The sequence below is a fragment of the Balaenoptera borealis genome (genome assembly GCF_965194805.1).
Source record: "Balaenoptera borealis genome assembly, chromosome: 18".
NCBI lineage: Eukaryota > Metazoa > Chordata > Mammalia > Artiodactyla > Balaenopteridae > Balaenoptera > Balaenoptera borealis.
In genome coordinates, this window is record NC_138877.1 from 33808961 (window position 1) to 33828189 (window position 19229).

A 19229-nucleotide genomic window follows, 5' to 3' on the forward strand; every position below is an offset into this window, starting at 1 on the left:
AAATCTTTTTTGTGTACATGAATAATACCAGTAGCTATTATGTTAATCTTTTATCTTCTAAGTCTCCCCTTTATTAATAGCAACTTAAAGGATGGACTCCTGAATTATGGTGCTGGTCAATTGAGAAGTAAATTCGAGATGCTTTAGATTTATGCTAAATGTTGTATAATTTTTATTTTTTCTTCAAAGTAGTCTTAAGGAGGCATCCTGGGTATGATCTACAGCTGAAGGGGGCTAAGATTGTCAGATGAACTTATTTTTTCCTTTGACATTTTTGATTTAATAGACCCAAGGTTTGTTCTCTTTCAAGTGTACATTTTATTTTTTCATTTACTTTACTTAACCCAGATTTTTAAAACTGTAATTTCAAACTGCACTGAATTTTACCATTCCTTCACATATGTATGCAGAAGACTTGCTAATATACTCATTGCACAGGAAATAAAGTAGTAAAATAAATGAATCTGAGGAATATTTTTGTTTTGTTTTATTTCTTGTTCCCAAAGATGTTAAAATCTTATATTGGGCATGTGACTTGACTAGGCACTCATGTCAGTATGTTTTAAAGATTTTTATAAATCTGAAGAGGCATCCTTCTTGAATTTAAAAAAAAAAACCAGTGCACACAGTTCTGTTTTAGTTTCTAGTGAGTTTCTGAGCCTCTTCCAGCTATACCTAAAAAGGCAGAAAAATATGTTGCTTATTGCGCCATAGACTTTATTCCCTTTCGGATGGAGCTCCTACAATGCATCTTTCCAATTCTAAAGTCAGTGGTTGTGAACTTTGTTGGTGATAGGCTAGAAGAGGACTTATGATACATATTTGATTGCGTACCATAATGAATCGTCAGTTGTCCATTTTCTTTTTTAACCTTACATGGTCATTTGTGTTTTTCTATACTCTTGCTTTTGTCACCTTATTTATTAGTCATCTCTCTGTGTTTTCATTCTATTTCTTAAACATCGTTGTATCCTTTTGACTTTGTTTTTTAAACTTTATTTTCTTTTCACATTTAGTGGGTGGTATCTCTTGGTGTATTTGGTTACCCTTCCTACTGATCCTAATTTCCTGAACTTTACTGGACCTATGCTGTTTGTTCTAGAATCATGTGCAGTAGGCTTCACTATCACACCTCTAGAAAAAGAGTGGAGTTGATCTGTCTCCTTGTGAGAAACACTCTGGTGTTAATAGCTTTCAGTTCCATTAAACTTGGGAAATACTGGCAAGAGTTTTACACCTTAGTTTGAAATAACTCCCTTAGTAGTGGCCTGTCGTGGCTGAGAGCTCCATTCAGAAGGGACAGGACGTTCTGCAACAGTGAGTACATTTTATTTGCCTTAAAAAAAAAAACAAACCATATAGTTTGTTAAGAGTAAACATAATGATAAGGTTCTAGTTAAGTAGCTCAGACCATCATAAGAATTAAAAAGTTATTATTTTTTTGTACATACTTCTTCATGCCTAGTCCATCTAGCTCAGGGTTAGTTCTGTTTCCTGGTTAAATAAATTTGGAAATGCTAGGTTAAAAAATTAAGTATACTTTTTGATTACAGGACTTCTTTGAGCCAGTAACAGATTAATATGTATTTTAAATCTCCAAGAGAGACATATATAGTGTTTATTGCTTCACAAACTTATTTGCTCATGGGACCCTTTTTTTTTTCCTGTATAAAATTTGTTATAGAAAGTCTACAGGAGGTACTTTGAAAAACATCGTAGCTCTTTTCTTCTTTCTGGTTTTCAAATTTCACATTTTTAAAATAGGGTTAAGATTTATCTTCAGAAGCATTGTTTTAGATGTTCCAGACTTCTTCTTAATAATATAATATTTTACTTTTATGTTATAAATAGAGACTAAATATATAAAAGGCAATTTTTCCTCAAACATGTTCCATGATTCTTTACCTTTCTATGAATAGAGGACAAAATATACTTCTGAAAATTTATGTCCCTTCTAAGTACTTATGCCATTAGTAGTAGTGTTTTATTACATAAAAATAAAATTGAGATCTTCTTTTACATGTAATTATACACAACTCACTGGTCATTTAATTTAATTTTAACTTAACTCTAATTCTAGAAACATTTATGGATTAACTTTTTAAAATTTTCATTCATGAAAACGCCCATTGTAGCTTTTATAATATTGCTGTTTCTTTTCTGTAATTCTTGCCTAATAACCCACATGATATTTATATGTTTCAGCAGCAAGGCATTGTCATCATTTGTTTGGGTGTTGTATTTGTTATTCTCCAATAATCTAGTCTAAGGCAAAATCTGAAATCCTTTTTTTTGTTAAACTGACATTGACTACTGAATCAAAAGAAAGTATCAAAGCAAGTTAATTCCACTGAGTGTGTGGGCATTCTTAAATGAAGAAGAGGACTCCTAAAATACCAAAAATTCTGTTTTGTTTCAACATTTGTATTGCTCCTTTACTAATAGGCTAGTGTGTTCTCAAGCCTTTGACTAGTATTATTTCAGTTAATTAAAAGCTTGTTAAAAGCCTCAGAGGAAACAAACTATTAAACTTAACTGCTCTTGATCTTCTGTTCAAGAGATCAGAAGATCTCTCATTTTCCTTGTAACAGGTATTAAGATGAATTGATAATCTTGGATCTAACTCCAGAGTTCACTTGAGAGATCTAGAGGGGAAAAAATTCTTATTTTAAGAAACATATCCTTTCCAGGCACTTATAATTATAAACAAGGGCAGAATGTATGGTTGGATAATAGCTAGTGAAAGTGCAAAGGAACTCTATTAATAAGCAGTAGATGTATACTATAAGTACCATCTGTTTTAGAGCTTGAGGGGATTTGATTTTAAGTGAGCATATGAACTGACTTGGTGGCTGAAACAGTGGAAAGAGGTCAGTAATTATTTGCTGAATGATTAATGTAGTCCTAGTGGTCACCTTTATTACTTCAGACATGAAGCCTGAGTGTAACAGTTTAATATGATAGTTTTTCCACAAGTATTCTGAGTGCTTTTTGTAACAAAGCTACTTCAGAAAATAGATTGGCCTATATACGCAAGGGATTAAAAGGATATAAGACAAGTAGAAGATAAATTTCCTTCCTTCCAGAAGCCACATAATAAATATTAATAAGGCCTCTATCTGGCTGGTATGGTTCCAGTCTGGGAACCATTGTTGTCATGGTTCTTGATTATAATTTTGTTATGCCTGTTAAATGAATGGTATGGTGTGAAGGAAGTAAGTGGGGAAGGCCAAAGCTGACTTTTTACAACTAGTATTAACTTTAACAACTTTTTATTGGAATTTTTATTTTGCCTGAAGTGTGCTCATTTTTTCCCCCAGATCATGTGATTGGGAAATTAGGCTCAACCCTCCTGGTCATGCTTACCCAAGAGCTTATTATACAAAGTAAGATACTAGAAGTCAGTTTCATTCTGTTTCTATATGGTTCAAATTCTAAAATTTATGGACTTGTTATCTTTTTTTAATGTTGGTAGCCATTTTTGATACTATTTAATGAATGATTAAGGAGAATATAATGAGCATTTTATCTTGAAAAGATTTAAGTAAATAAATAAGGCTTAAAATAATGTGGAGAAAAGTATTCTAGTGTATTTTTTTCCTTATAAAGTGATCAGTTAATATGAATCTTATTAAGAATTCCTGAATTTGACCATCAGTACTCAAACGAATGTTAGACTTAATTAGATTTTTAAAATATGGAATTGAAGTCTTAAAGCAAATAGAAAAGGGAGACAGATCAAGAACTTGAGAGGAGTAGTTCAGAAAGCCTCTAAAAGCTTTGGGCACAAATAAAGATATCCCTGGTTGATCTTTTATGAGCCCTGATTAGTGTTAATGCATACTAAGCAGTTGGCCTTACTGATAGTAGTTCTCATAAATAGAAAGACTGTTAGAGACTGAGATGTAGTGGAGCTGATTACAAAATGATCTAGAAATGCTAAAACGTTGGTCACATGCCCAGTGCATTTAAATTGTATCCTTGTATTCTTAGGAAATAAGCAAAGCAAAGAAAAATTCTCATTGAATGTGTTTAAAATTAAAATATATAATTCCCTAAGAAAAATTAAGGAATGTTACAAAAAACTTGAGACTGAGAACTGTAAATTTTTTTTATAGAAAATTACTTATAAAAGCTACAATAAAAACATTTTAGATATAATTTAGAAATGAATATAAGATTTAAATTTCAGGAAGATGATATGCACATTTTCCTATTGATTTATTGAAAATACTTAAAATTGGCTATGAAAAGACTGAATATTCTATTCATTCTAATGATTATAATTGCTTTAATGAAATTAATGACTGATGGAAGATATTTAAGATAGGAAAAAAAATGACCACAGAGTAGGTTAAATGTAGATTTGGTATCTTGATTCTTAAGCATTTTTCAAAATAATTTTCATAATGGTATAATTTAAAAGGTTTGACTTAAACTGCTAAACAAAAAATTTTTAAACAAACTGCTTTAAATAATTTCAATTATAAGAACAAGTTTTGCTTTCTGAAATGATAATTGCTATTCTTTGAAGTTCCAATAAATTTCACATAAATGGCAAAAATACTTCTGACATTGTCTACTGCCAGTTGCCATTCTTGGACCCAAGGCTGAGAAACATTTTCAGATTCTGTGTGCTTTATCCTGAAAGAATTTGATGAAAAGGGGTCACTGAGAGAGTGAAATGTCTGCTCTGCTTGGGCTTTGAAAGAAGGGGAGAGGGCAGGGCTAGTCTTGGGCAAATTACTTCCACCTCCCTTTTTGCCCCTGCTTCAGCTCCAGGGGAGCTGGAAATGCACAGAAGGAGTCAGAAGACCTGGGTCGAGTCCTGGCTCTGCCACTTACTACCTATGTGACTTTGGGTAAGTTATTTAATGTCTCTGGGTCTCAGCTTCAGTACAGGGTTGTTGTAAGGATTAAGTAATATGATCAAAGGAAATGTGCTTTGTAAACTCCCAAGGTCTATAGAAACTTAAAATTTTATTATCATAACCTGGCCTTCTTCTTCCCAGTTCTTCCGTAGTCTAGTATCCTTGGCTATGCATTTCTTAAGCAGCCCAAAATGACAACTCCTTTTGCTTTTCCCTGTATCCTCTCCATATTGGAACTCTTATTCCTGTCCTCTGCATGCTTCAGACTTAAGTATTCTAAGAATATTAAACCAGACTGGTTAAATTAATCTTCATTATAGAGTGTGGATTGTGTTGCCCCTTTTTACCCTTCCCACTCTCACCTTTCTTCTTTAATCTTCTCAGAATTGTGCACTTAGAAACGTCGAAAAATCTCCAGTGCATGGAAGTTCGCACAGTGTTGGCAGAAGTCCCTTAAATCGTGTTACCCAGATCACTTCTCCACTAGTTAGTAAGGTTGATTGGGTAAATGGGAATATGATTGTGTCTCTTGTCCTTTCTTTTCCTCTGTGGGAAAGGAGATGGAAATAGTTCAGAGTTAAAAGTTCTTCTGAAATCTCACTGATAAGCTAGATCCTAAGTTGAGGAATAATCATAGAGAGGAGACAAGGGATTTAGTGGCCATTTCTTTTTCAGCTCTTTGAGTTATATCTGACTTGGCCTCATCTTTGATTCTCAGTAAACTCTAGCCTACCCTCAGTCAAACTAAATTTATAACACCTGTTGTCTTGACTGGGTGCTTAGTTGATAGAGCTTGCATGGAGCTAAGGAGGAAAGAGAATTTGCCTTCTGCATCACATCTGGTTTCAGATCAAGGGATCTTTAAGAGGGCATAACGAGAGCTTATAGCTCTACTTGATCCAACCTTCCCACATAATCTAAGAATGCTTGATTTGGCTATGTGTCAATAATAGTAATAATAGCCCCTTATGTTAACTGCTTGCCATTAATGCCTAATTACCATGGAGCACAGTAACAGTTACTCATGTCATGATTAGATTAACTTTCTTAAAATTTTAATTTTATTTTATTTTTACAGCCTTGAACCATTGACTTATGCTCAATATGGTTTCTTGCTGAAGTAGCAGTGTCATCTTTCTTAACTAAAAATTAGAAATATTGAACTCTGGTGGCAATCAAATGCAAATTGAAACAATTAACTTCAGTGTTAAATGTGTGAATTAATGGGAAAAAAATTAAATGATAACGTTCATGCTGGCAAAGATGCAGTGACACGAGTGCTTTTATACATTGCTGATGGCAGTGTAAATTGGTGTGATCTTTCTGATTTTTTTCCAAGCCTTAAAAGTGTTCATTCCCTTTAAACTAATAATCCCACAGTTGTTAATCTCTGCTAGTGAAAGATCAAAGGAATAAGTGAATTTCTGAGCAATGATCATTGCAGCAATAACAGGAAAAACTAGAAACTACTTAAATGCCTAACAATAAGAATGGTAAAATAAAGCATCATTCATCAGCTGGGTGAAATATTTTACAATTGTGATAAAAGATCATTATGAAGGCTGTAAAATCATGGGAAATATTTATGATGAGTGAATGAAAGCAATTTATAGAGTTGAGAATGCCCTCAAAGTAGTGGTTGTTTTAGTGTAGTAGAATTATGTACAGACTCTGTATATGTGTACATACTTATTTTTCAATTTTATAAACTTTCTATAATTTTGTATTACATTTTTTATTTGAAAAAGTAACAGCAAGCAAAATAAAATTATCAAGAAGAAAGTTGATCATGATTAGGGAATTTTAGTCTTAAAAAAAAATCCCTAAAATTTGCAAAAAAGATCTGAAAATATGGGAGTTTAAAAAAAGAAATATGAATAAAAACATAACTTCTTTCTGATTTTGCCCTTTGCCTTCAGTGAAGTTAACAACAACATGATTATGGTTTTCCATGATAAAATACCATGATCTTTGAACTTGTTCCTGTCTATAATTAGTAAATGAAATACTCCTACAACTAAACCAATAGACTTACCTATACAAATTACCACCTTCATTCAGTCTGTCCATACAACCTACTTTCCAATTCCTTGCAAAATTCTCTCTTAATCACTGTCCCCAGAACACTTCAGAATTCAGTCTCTCCCAAGTGCTTTCAAATGCACAGCAAAATACATTTCTCCTATGAAATGTTTATTTAATCCGTACCGGCATACCTTGTTTTATTGCACTTCACTTTATTACGCTTTGTAGATACTGCATTTTTTACAGGTTGAAGGTTTGTGACAACCCTGTGTCGAGCAAGTCTACTGGCACCATTTTTCCAACAGCATTTGCTCACTTTGTGTCCCTGTGTCACATTTTGGTAATTCTCAAAATATTTCAAACTTTACTATTATATTTGTTGTGGTGATCTGTGATCAGTTATCATTAATGTTACTATTGCAAAAAGATTTCAACCCGCTGAAGGCTCAGATGATGGTTAGCATTTTTTAGCAATAAAGTAATTTTTGATTAAGGTATGTGCTTTTTTTTTTTAGACATAATGCTGTTGCACATTTAAAGACTACAGTATAGTGTAAATATAAATTTTGATATGCACTGGGAAACCAAAAATTAGTGTCACTCCCTTTATTGTGATATTTGCTTTATTGCAGTGGTCTGGAACCAAACCTGCAATATCTCAGAGGTATGCCGGTACTTACTTAACATTCATAATTTTGGGAATATGTTAGTATATACTTATGATACTTTGTTTGACTCTTTGTTCCTGTTTTAGTTTTTGATACACTATTAAAATATTAACTGTAAAGTGATATTTTTATATTTGAGGTTTTCTTATGAACTTATAATTTCAAATATATTTTAATCTGTTTCAAAAAACTTTTTGAGCACTTATTATGTGACTTTATCTCTCCACCCAGAACAGTGCCCAGCACAACACATTTCCTTAGAACGATTGCATGCCGGACAATGGCAATGCATAGATGCGCAGTCTCTACACTAAAAGAGTCAGACTAGCAGAGGAGCCCAGCAAGTAAAGCACCATAGATGGAGAGTGTTTAACTCAGTCAGGAACTGACTCATAGAAGAGGCGAGGCCTTCCCTAACTATCGTATTATAAAACAGCAATGCGCCATCACACAAACTCTCTATCCCCTTTGCCCGCTTTATTTTCTGCATATCCTGCCCCTCCTTCCAACCCCTAAGTGAAAGCAATGTGAGAACAGGGACTTTGTCTCAGCTAATACTTCAGCATTCAGAACAGTCCCTGAAACATAAGGCTTTCAATAAGTACTTGTTAAATCTGAATGAATGAAGTTTAATGTGAGTCTCGAAAGTTTTGAAGGACTTAGCTTGGGAAAAAAATGTGTGAGAGAATAGCAAAGAGTGTAGGAGGGCATGGTAGGGTGAGGTATTTTGGCAGCAGTATAGGTTGGGTGCAGCAAGTGTCAACAGATGAGGCTGGCTGCAAAGACAGGTGGCTTAAAGGATGGGGAGTCAGGTGGGTTACAGTAAGGAGTTGGAATATTTATATCTGAGAATAGGGACCAATGAGGGATTTTGGGTAGGGGAGTGTCATGATGTGATTTTGCTTTAAGAGATTATTTCCTGTGGTATAGAAAATGGGTTTCAGTGAAAGCAGAGAGCAAGGAGACCAGTTATTGCAATAGTTAAGGCAAGAGATGGAGACTTTGGAGTCATCAGAGTCTAGGCAAAAGTAAAGAGTATGGGTGAGATTGTGTGTAAAAAGAAAAAAGAAAGTGTGTAAAAAGAGAAAAGACGAAGACAAGGACCAACTTCCAGGGAATTTCACAGCTGAGGGGTGGGAAGGGACATTGAGAAGTAGCTGTAGCTTAGGAGGACAAGGGGTTGGGCAGATGGGGAGGGATGTTTAATCCACAGTATAAAATGCTGGAAAGGTCAAGGAAGATGAGAATTGAAAAGTGGCTGTTGGATGTGGCAATCGACAGGTTCTTATAACTGTAGAATGCACTTTCAGTGGAATGGTGGATGTGCATGGCAATTTGTGGTTTCTTGACAGTAAGTGGGACATAAGAAAATGAGGGTTAGGCTACTTAGAGGATCTTGGTTGTGAAGATAAAGAGGATAGAAGAAGAGAATAAGGAGTAAAGGAGCTCAGGGTGAAAATCCAAGCATGTTTACATCAAAGGCAGAGTGAAGAAAAGAGAGAGAGGTTGTAAAAATAGGTGTAAGGATTAAAAAAAATCCAGGCTGTCGTGAGAAAGTGGGGTACGATCACTTTGGGTGACTTTGGGTATGTTGAGTACTAAAGAGAAGAGAGGAAGGAAGTAAATACAGGTGTGGATGAGAGTAAGCTGGGTTTCAGGGAAGGAAGGTGAATAATTCTTCACTAATGAACTCTTTTCTGTCAGGTAAAAGCAGGTCATCTGTTCAAAGTAATGAGGTCAAGAATAGGAGAGGAATTTTGAAGAGAGATGTAAAGATTTAGAAACCACCCAGGAAAATGGGAGAAGACGCTGACCAAGAATGTATTTTCACAGCAGAAGTTTTCAACCCTTAGTAAAACTTATGTGCAAAGCATTCTGTGACAGTTCATGCTCAGTTTCTGGTCTTTTAGTAGCTGCAGGAAAAGTTTAAGTGGATATAAAAATGAGAAGAACTTTACAAGTTTATTAAGTAGAAACTAACAAGTTAACCACTCAGCCAATTTTCAGGAGAGGTTCTCATTAAGGACCTGATATTTGAAGGTCTGCACAGTCATAATGACTATATTATTGCCCTAGGACCTCAGCAGAATTCAGTATTGGAAAATGCCCTGTGAAAATGGTTTTAAGCTCTTGCTAGTAACATTAGTATAATCCTAGGAATGTTAACAAAAGTTTCAGGCCTTCTTGAGCTAATCTTCATGCCAGCTAGTGATACATTAAATAGATAAAAATATTAATTAGGTATTTGAACATTCGAAGACGCAATGACCCTGTGTGTGTTTGGGTGTGCAAGTGTGCAAGCATGTGAGAGACATCATTGTTTAAAAAATTGTGATAGTTACTAAAATGTTCATTTAGAGTGGCTTATCTCAGTAAGGAGAGAAGAAAATAAGGTAGAAAATTTTTAAACTCCTGTTTAATCTCTTAAAACTTAACCTAATGGGGGCTTCCCTGGTGGCGCAGTGGTTGAGAGTCTGCCTGCCAATGCAGGGGAAGCGGGTTCGAGCCCTGGTCTGGGAAGATCCCACATGCCGCGGAGCAACTAGGCCCGTGAGCCATAACTGCTGAGCCTGCGCGTCTGGAGCCTGTGCTCCGCAACAAGAGAGGCCGCGATAGTGAGAGGCCCGCACACCGCGATGAAGAGTGGCCCCCGCTTGCCTCAACTAGAGAAAGCCCTTGCATAGAAACGAAGACCCAACACAGCCAAAAATGAATGAATTAATTAATTAATTAAAAGGCAGCAAGAAAAGCTTTAAAAAAAAAAAAAACTTAACCTATTGACTTTTCTATTAACTGACCTATTTATAGAAGGAGATTTTCCTAACATGGACACAGTTTTAAATAAGGAAAAAAAATTTTAAATGCTCATCGTAATTTTTGCATGACAGTTATAAAGAGTTGTCTAGCTATGGAATTATAAAACAATCCAAATATGAAACCAGTTAAGAACATATGCTGTTCACAGTCATAGAGTTAATTTATAAGCTACCATGGACTATTCTTGTTCTGCTATTGAAGTGGACAGCCCTTTCTCATTGCTACCATACCAAAATATTGATAAAGATTTCTGAAGAAAGAGCCTCAACAACTTATTTTCAACTTTCCTAAGAGAGCTTAGGAAAGTTATTTGTCTCAAAGTTTATGCCACAGAATGTGATAACACTCATTAAACAGAAACAATACTATGAGATTTATCAAATTATGAAATTGATGAACATCCTTTATTTAAAATGTATTAAGTTCTTAGGTAAATTTAGGAACTTGCCAATTACATATACAAAGCAGAATTGTTTGTATTCATCTAAGCCTCTGAGGATAAATGTCTTGGAACATGTAATGGTTAATGTGAAGAATCTGTTGTGAAAATATTTGTATTGGTGAATTTTACTGCTTTATTATACTTTCCTTCTCATTAGTAATATTTTTCAGAAGGGTCTCCATGTCTGTGGATACCAAGGGTGGGGGACATTAAGTTGGATGAATTTCATAAAGACAATTACAGTGAGCCCTCTGTATCCACAGGTTCCACTGACCGTGTATCAAAAATATTTGAAAAGAAAATTATAGAAAGTTCCAAAATGCAAAACTGAACTTCGCTGCACGCAGGCAACAATTTACATAGCATTTACATTGTAATAGATATTATAAGTAATCTAGAGATCATTTAAAGTCTACAGGAGGGTGTGTGTCAGTTACATGCAAATACTATACCATTGTATATAAGCACGCACAGATTTTGATATGGAGGGGCAGTCCTGGAACCAATCACTCATGGGTATTGAAGGACAAATGTACTGTATTTGGTAAGCTAGTAGGATTTGTCTCAGTAAAGAAGATTGCCTCTGGGCTCCTTTCTTCACTGGAAGAAAAATGAACATGTTGCTAATTGACCAGATTCTCAGCCTCACTTTTGTATTACATTGGTTATTAACACCAATAATTGTAAAATCACTTTGTAAATGTAAAGTGCCACATCAAGGCTCGTTTAGCCTTATGTGTTCTCAACCTCTGTAACTCACTAGAATAATGCAGTCAAATTGCTTGACTCAAACCAATAAAAGAAAAACTGTTGTATGTGACATTATAAAGAATAGAACTTTACACTTGTGAAGGAATAATGATAGCTAACTTTATTGAACACTTAATGTTGTACCCAACATTATTCTAAGCTCTTGACTTAACACTAATTTATTTAAAGTATAGTAGCTGCTTATTGATAGTGTAGCCATTTCAGGGTAGTTCATTCTCTCATTGAGTGATTCATAGTAGGCGGTGCTCAGAGTAGATAGCATTGTGGATAATTTGTGTTTTATAGTAAGAACTATAACACCTAAGTGATATCACATCCATTTTGTTTTATAATTTCATGATGTATTTAAAATGTAAATGAGATGGAAAGCACTTGATTTTGATCTATTTATATAAGCCTTGTAAAAGTTTAACATGATAGGTAATTCTCTCCTTCAGCCTCTGCATCTACTGGGAGGTGTGGAAAGAGCATGGATTTTAGAGTCCAGCAGAACCTGGGCAAGATACATAATCTTTTGGTTGTCTTAAAGAACATAGTAGCTGCTCAATAAATATTTTGTTCAGTCATCAAATGATCAAAATGCCTGGCACATAGTTTCTTAATTACTTTTGTTTCCATTTCTTTAGTTTTCCTTCAAGGATTTAGAAATAGCAGCCTCCCTTATTGTTCACTTCCTCGAAGTGATATTTGTTGACCCTTGAAAGCCGCAGCAATTACTGATTGGAACTTCCAGATCAGGAGTTGGGTATCCATCCCAAATTACCCCTCTTGGAAGGAAACCAAAACTGCTTCCTTGTACCATCTTTTTCTTTGAATTAATTTTTTTTCCTTTTATATGTCCTGTTAAAGTTTTCTTTTCTGTTTGAATGTTACTAGTATAACAAACTTTTGTATTAAGAGTCTTACAATATAGCCCTAATATAAAAATCCACAAGTCTTTTAAAGTAAACTAGTTTTTCTCATAAAGTGAAAGAACTGCAGTCCTTTTAAGCTAATAGTAATGCCTGCACAGTTATAAAAATTTCCATCATTTTCTTTCACACTTTTGAAATCCTATGGTTTATAACAGCCTTCATAAATTGGCGACTTCCATCCCAGCTCTGACACAGAATTTTTCAGCCTGTCCTGCTGTCAGTGTACCTGCTGCTTGACATTGACAGGATTCTTGTCAAAATCGGGATTTTGCATAAATTAGTGTTTAACCCCGGACAGGCTTTTCCTCCTCGTTTCAGTGCAGCTTTTAAGAGACTGTGCTGCTCTTATCCATAGATAATGAAAGTGAAATTTGACTATTTTATCATACATTTTACACTCTGAAGGAGTACCGTAAACTTTACTAGTCTTATTTATTTTTCTTTTTTTTAAAATAAATTATTTATTTATTTACTTATTTTTGGCTGCGTTGGGTCTTCGTTGCTGTGTGCGGGCTTTCTCTGGTTGCCGCAAGAGGGGGATACTCTTCGTTGTGGTTCATGGGTTTCTCATTGCCGTGGCTTTTCTTGTTGCAGAGCACGGGCTCTAGGCACACGGGCTTCAGTAGTTGTGGCACACGGGCTCAGTAGTTGTGGCTCATGGGCTCCAGAGCGCAGGCTCAGTAGTTGTGGCGCATGGGCTTAGTTGCTCCGTGGCATGTAGGATTTTCCCGGACCAGGGCTTGTACCCACGTCCCCTGCATTGGCAGGCGGATTCTTAACCACTGCGCCACCAGGGAAGTCCTCTTACTGATTTCTCATTAAGCCTTAATTAGTAATTCTCAGTTTTACCAATTCTTGTACAATATAGACACCATCACTGATAGCCTACTGTCCCTTCTTGTCCAGAGGATCTATTTGCCTTACTTTTTATTTTAATAAGCAGCTTACATTGTATGTGGGGGAGAAAGTGAGAGGAAGGGGAAGGAGTTTCAAGTTGCATAAAGGAGTACACTTCAAATAATCTTATGGATGAATTTAGAATTTTTAAAAAGTTGATTGTTATACCTTAATACTTTCCAGAAGGTACATATTAAGCATTGTGGATAATTTGTGTTTTACAGTAAGAACTGTAGCACCTAAATGATATCACATCCATTTTGTTTTATTAATTTTATGATGTATTTAAAATGTAAATTTTGATCTATTTGTATAGGCACTTGATTTTGATCTATTTCTTGGGTATTTGAAACACCCAAGAAAATCTTTTGACTCTAATGCAGAGACTCTATACCTTCCTGATTTGTTCTTACCATCACTGTTCCAGCCATGGCTGAATGGAGAAGGAGCAAGAGCTTCATTCTTAAACTACAAGAATATTTACATATTTGGTAGGAACAAACATTTATTTGCTTTTCCTTTGGGTATGATGATAAGCAAATTATTCTCCATAGTATATTATCACTTCCCCCAGCCTCTGTTGAACATCTCAGATGTTTCAGGTGTGGAATTACATGTGACTAAAAACATGGTTCCTGAATTTCAATAAACCTAGAAATAGTATTATTACAGCAAAATATAATATGTTTAGTAGCCTTAATTAAATCAGGTGATATGTACTGTCTAATTTTTTTTTACCTAAGTTGATGGAAATGAGTTTATCTCCCTTATTGGAGAAAATCTTTTTGATACCTTTTCTTTCTTCAACAGTCTAACCATCAAAAATGATTGAAAAGAGAAGCTAAGCTTGGAAAGAAAATGATTTCTTTTTAAAAAAAAAGCTAACTCTTCATATACCGAACATTTTGAAATCTCAACATGAGGGAAAAAAACTCATAAATTTAAGCATACTAAGAGTAATTTATACTTAGGTAACAGCAAGACGACATGTTATATCTTTACCAACATATTGAAATAAATTAGAATAAATGATTGAGAAGGTGAAGATTGGAGTTCCTTCTATACAATGCCTGCTTATAATTGGAACATATACACCAGGCACCATATATGTCTTGACCTATGTTAACTGATTTAATAACTACAGGAACCCTATGAAATAATTATTAGTATTCCCACTTAATATGCATGAAAAAGTACAAATCCAAGTTCAGAGCCATTAAGAAACTTGCCTAAAATCATTGAGCTAGTAAGTTGTAGAGCTGATGTTCAGTTTGCAGACTTGCTGACATCATAGCACATGATTTTACACTTTACCTGTAAATAGAGATAAATGATACCAACTTACTTTTTGTATAATGTATATAAAAATCTCATCATAGCAGTAAGTTTGTACTCAATATGTGATACACGGTTTTGGTAAAGAAACTTTCAACTATTTAGTTCATTCAGTCTTAATTCTCTCTTAAAATTTAGAGAATTTTTAAATGAGAAGCAAAGATGTATATTCAAGAGGTATAAGCTAGTATTTCTCAAGGGGCTAGAAAATATTTTACAAAGAGTAGAAAAAGAATCAACCTATTCCTTTAACCTACAGTTCTATTCCTAAGAGCTTAATCTTATACTGTGAATCTCCTTTTATCTTCTAAATTTCACTGGAATCTAGTTTCAGGGTTAAACTACATTTTAGCCACCCATGTATGTTTTAGGTGGTAATCCTCCAATTTCCACTAGGCAAAAAAAAAAAAAAAAATTACCAAGATAACTTTTTAGAAAAACTGACTTAATATTATATAGTTATTCAGAACACACCAATGATAACACTATGCCAAAGTAGTATCTTTCAATAGTGCATGTATTCAATTACAGTTAAATTTAAAACTTTAGGTTGGGAAAATAATTCTCTTCAAATACATGATGAAATAGACCTGGGAGTAGGCTGTAGACATTTCGTTTGATGACAAGTACAGTATGAGCAAGGAATGATCAAGCAGCTGTTAAAAACATTAAAGCGAGGTCAGATTGCACTAATGATTATATAGAGTTTGCTCATCATGGGAAATAGTAGTATTATGTTGCAAGCAGACCATACATGCAATATTATTCTGAATACTAGGTTACATAGAATAGTAAATATTAAAATGTATAAAGGAAAAGATGATCAAGATGATAGGAGATACTGGAAATAATGGTATTTGACAAATGATTCCAGGAACTGAGTCTTTTGATTTTAGAAAATAGAAGACTAAGGAAAGGCATAATACTTGTTTTAAAATAATTTAAAATCTTCCATATGGCAAAGGAAATGGGCTTAACTAGAAAACCCGGGTAGTTTGCACTTTCTAGAGAAGGATACAAAGGAGTGGGGTTGGCTGCCTGAGCATCCTTCACCACTTACTTGAAGGGGACAGAACCATCACACCACCTGTGTGTGACGTGTGGGGATGAATTTTGTACCTTGTAGATCAGATCATTGACTCCTGGGGCACCTCACAATTCTAAAACTACAGCTTTTATTAACAAGCCTGATAATTGTTAAGGAATTTTGACTTTTTATTTTTTTGTGTTAGTTTCTGCTTTATAACAAAGTGAATCACTTATACATATACATATGTTCCCATATCTCTTCCCTCTTGCATCTCCCTCCCTCCCACCCTCCCTATCCCACCCCTCTAGGTGGTCACAAAGCACCGAGCTGATCTCCCTGTGCTATGCGGCTGCTTCCCACTAGCTAGCTATTTTACATTTGGTAGTGTATATATGTCCATGCCACTCTCTCACCCTGTCACATCTTACCCCTCCCCCTCCCCATATCCTCAAGTCCATTCTCTAGTAGGTCTGTGTCTTTATTCCCGTCATGCCACTAAGTTCTTCATGACCTTTTTTTTTTTCCCTTAGATTCCATATATATGTGTTAGCATACTGTATTTGTTTTCCTCTTTCTGACTTACTTCACTCTGTATGACAGACTCTAACTCCATCCACCTCATTACAAATACCTCCATTTCATTTCTTTTTATGGCTGAGTAATATTCCATTGTATATATGTGCCACATCTTCTTTATCCATTCATCCGATGATGGACACTTAAGTTGCTTCCATGTCCTGGCTATTGTAAATAGAGCTGCAATGAACATTTTGGTACATGACTCTTTTTGAATTATGGTTTTCTCAGGGTATATGCCCAGTAGTGGGATTGCTGGGTCGTATGGTAGTTCTATTTTTAGTTTTTCAAGGAACCTCCATACTGTTCTCCATAGTGGCTGTATCAATTTACATTCCCACCAACAGTGCAAGAGTGTTCCCTTTTCTCCACACCCTCTCCAGCATTTATTTTTTCTAAATTTTTTGATGATGGCCATTCTGACCGGTGTGAGATGATATCTCATTGTAGTTTTGATTTGCATTTCTCTAATGATTAATGATGTTGAGCATTCTTTCATGTGTCTGTTGGCCATCTGTATATCTTCTTTGGAGAAATGTCTACTTAGGTCTTCTGCCCATTTTTGGATTGGGTTCTTTGTTTTTTTGTTATTGAGCTGCATGAGCTGCTTGTAAATCTTGGAGATTAATCCTTTGTCAGTTGCTTCATTTGCAAATATTTTCTCCCATTCTGAGGGTTGCCTTTTGGTCTTGTTTATGGTTTCCTTTGCTGTGCAAAAGCTTTGAAGTTTCATTAGGTCCCATTTGTTTATTTTCCTTTTTATTTCCATTTCTCTAGGAGTTGGGTCAAAAAGGATCTTGCTGTGATTTATGTCATAGAGTGTTCTGCCTACGTTTTCCTCTAAGAGTTGGATAGTGTCTGGCTTTACACTTAGGTCTTTAATCCATTTTGAGTTTATTTTTGTGTATGGTGTCAGGGAGTGTTCTAATTTCATACTTTTACATGTACCTGTCCAGTTTTCCCAGCACAACTTATTGAAGAGGCTGTCTCTTCTCCACTGTATATGCTTGCCTCCTTTATCAAAGATAAGGTGACCATATGTGTGTGGGTTTATCTCTGGGCTTTCTATCCTGTTCCATGGATCTATGTTTCTGTTTTTGTGCCAGTACCAAACTGTCTTGATTACTGTAGCTTTGTAACATAGTCTGAAGTCAGGGAGCCTGATTTCCCCAGCTCCATTTTTCGATCTCAAGATTGCTTTGGCTACTCGGGATCTTCTGTGTTTCCATACAAATTGTGAAATTTCTTGTCCTAGTTCTGTGAAAAATGCCAGTGGTAGTCTGATAGGGATTGCATTGAATCTGTAGATTGCTTTGGGTAGTAGAGTTATTTTCACAATGTTGATTCTTCCAATCCAAGAACATGGTATATCTCTCCATCTAACTGTATCATCTTTAATTTCTTTCATCAGTGTCTTATAATTTTCTGCATACAGGTCTTTTGTCTCCTTAGGTATGTTTATTCCTAGATATTTTATTCTTTTTGTTGCAATGGTAAATGGGAGTGTTTTCTTGATTTCACTTTCAGATTTTTCATCATGAGTGTATAGGAATGCAAGAGATTTCTGTGCATTAACTTTGTATCCTGCTACTTTACCAAATTCATTGATTAGCTCTAGCAGTTTTCTGGTAGCATCTTTAGGATTCTCTATGTATAGTATCATGTCATCTGCAAACAGTGACAGCTTTACTTCTTCTTTTCCGATTTGGATTCCTTTTATTTCTTTGTCTTCTCTGATTGTTGTGGCTAACACTTCCAAAACTATGTTGAATAATAGTAGTGAGAGTGGGCAACCTTGTCTTGTTCCTGATCTTAGTGGAAATGGTTTCAGTTTTTCACCATTGAGGACAATGTTGGCTGTGGGTTTGTCATAGATGGCCTTTATTATGTTGAGGAAAGTTCCCTCTATGCCTACTTTCTGCAGGGCTTTTATCATAAGTGGGTGTTGAATTTTGTCAAAAGCTTTCTCTGCATCTATTGAGGTGATCATATGGTTTTTCTCCTTCAATTTGTTAATATGATGTATCACGTTGATTGATGTGCATATATTGAAGAACCCTTGCATTCCTGGAATAAACCCCACTTGATCATGGTGTATGATCCTTTTCATGTGCTGTTAGATTCTGTTTGCTAGTATTTTGTTGAGGATTTTTGCACCTATGTTCATCAGTGATACTGGCCTGTAGTTTTCTTTCTTTGTGACATCTTTGTCTCGTTTTGGTATCAGGGTGATGGTAGCCTCGTAGAATGAGTTGGGGAGTGTTCCTCCCTCTGCAATATTTTGGAAGAGTTTGAGAACGATAGGTGTTAGCTCTTCTCTAAATGTTTGATAGAATTCGCCTGTGAAGCCATCTGGTCCTGGGCTTTGGTTTGTTGGAAGATTTTTAATCACAGTTTCAATTTCAGTGCTTGTGATTGGTCTTTTCATATTTTCTATTTCTTCCTGGTTCAGTCTCGGCAGGTTGTGCATTTCTAAGAATGTGTCCATTTCTTCCAGGTTGTCCATTTTATTGGCATAGAGTTGCTTGTAGTAATCTCTCATGATCGTTTGTATTTCTGCAGTGTCAGTGGTTACTTCTCCTTTTTCATTTCTAATTCTATTGATTTGAGTCTTCTCCCTTTTTCTCTTGATGAGTCTGGCTAATGGTTTATCAATTTTGTTTATCTTCTCAAAGAACCAGCTTTTAGTTCTGTTGAACTTTGCTATTGTCTCCATTTCTTTTTCATTTATTTCTGATCTGATCTTTATGATTTCTTTCCTTCTGCTAGCTTTGGGGATTTTTTGTTCTTCTTACTCTAATTGCTTTAGGTGCAAGGTTAGGTTGTTTATTCGAGATGTTTCCTGTTTCTTGATGTAGGCTTGTATTGCTATAAACTTTCTTC

The 19229-nt window shown here is 35.2% G+C and overlaps 1 protein-coding gene across 4 annotated transcripts in view; it reads left to right on the forward strand.

Moving 5' to 3' along the window:
• Positions 1–19229, forward strand: part of TDRD3 (tudor domain containing 3) — a 214798-nt gene that overhangs the window by 175233 nt on the left and 20336 nt on the right. The window lies entirely within an intron of this gene.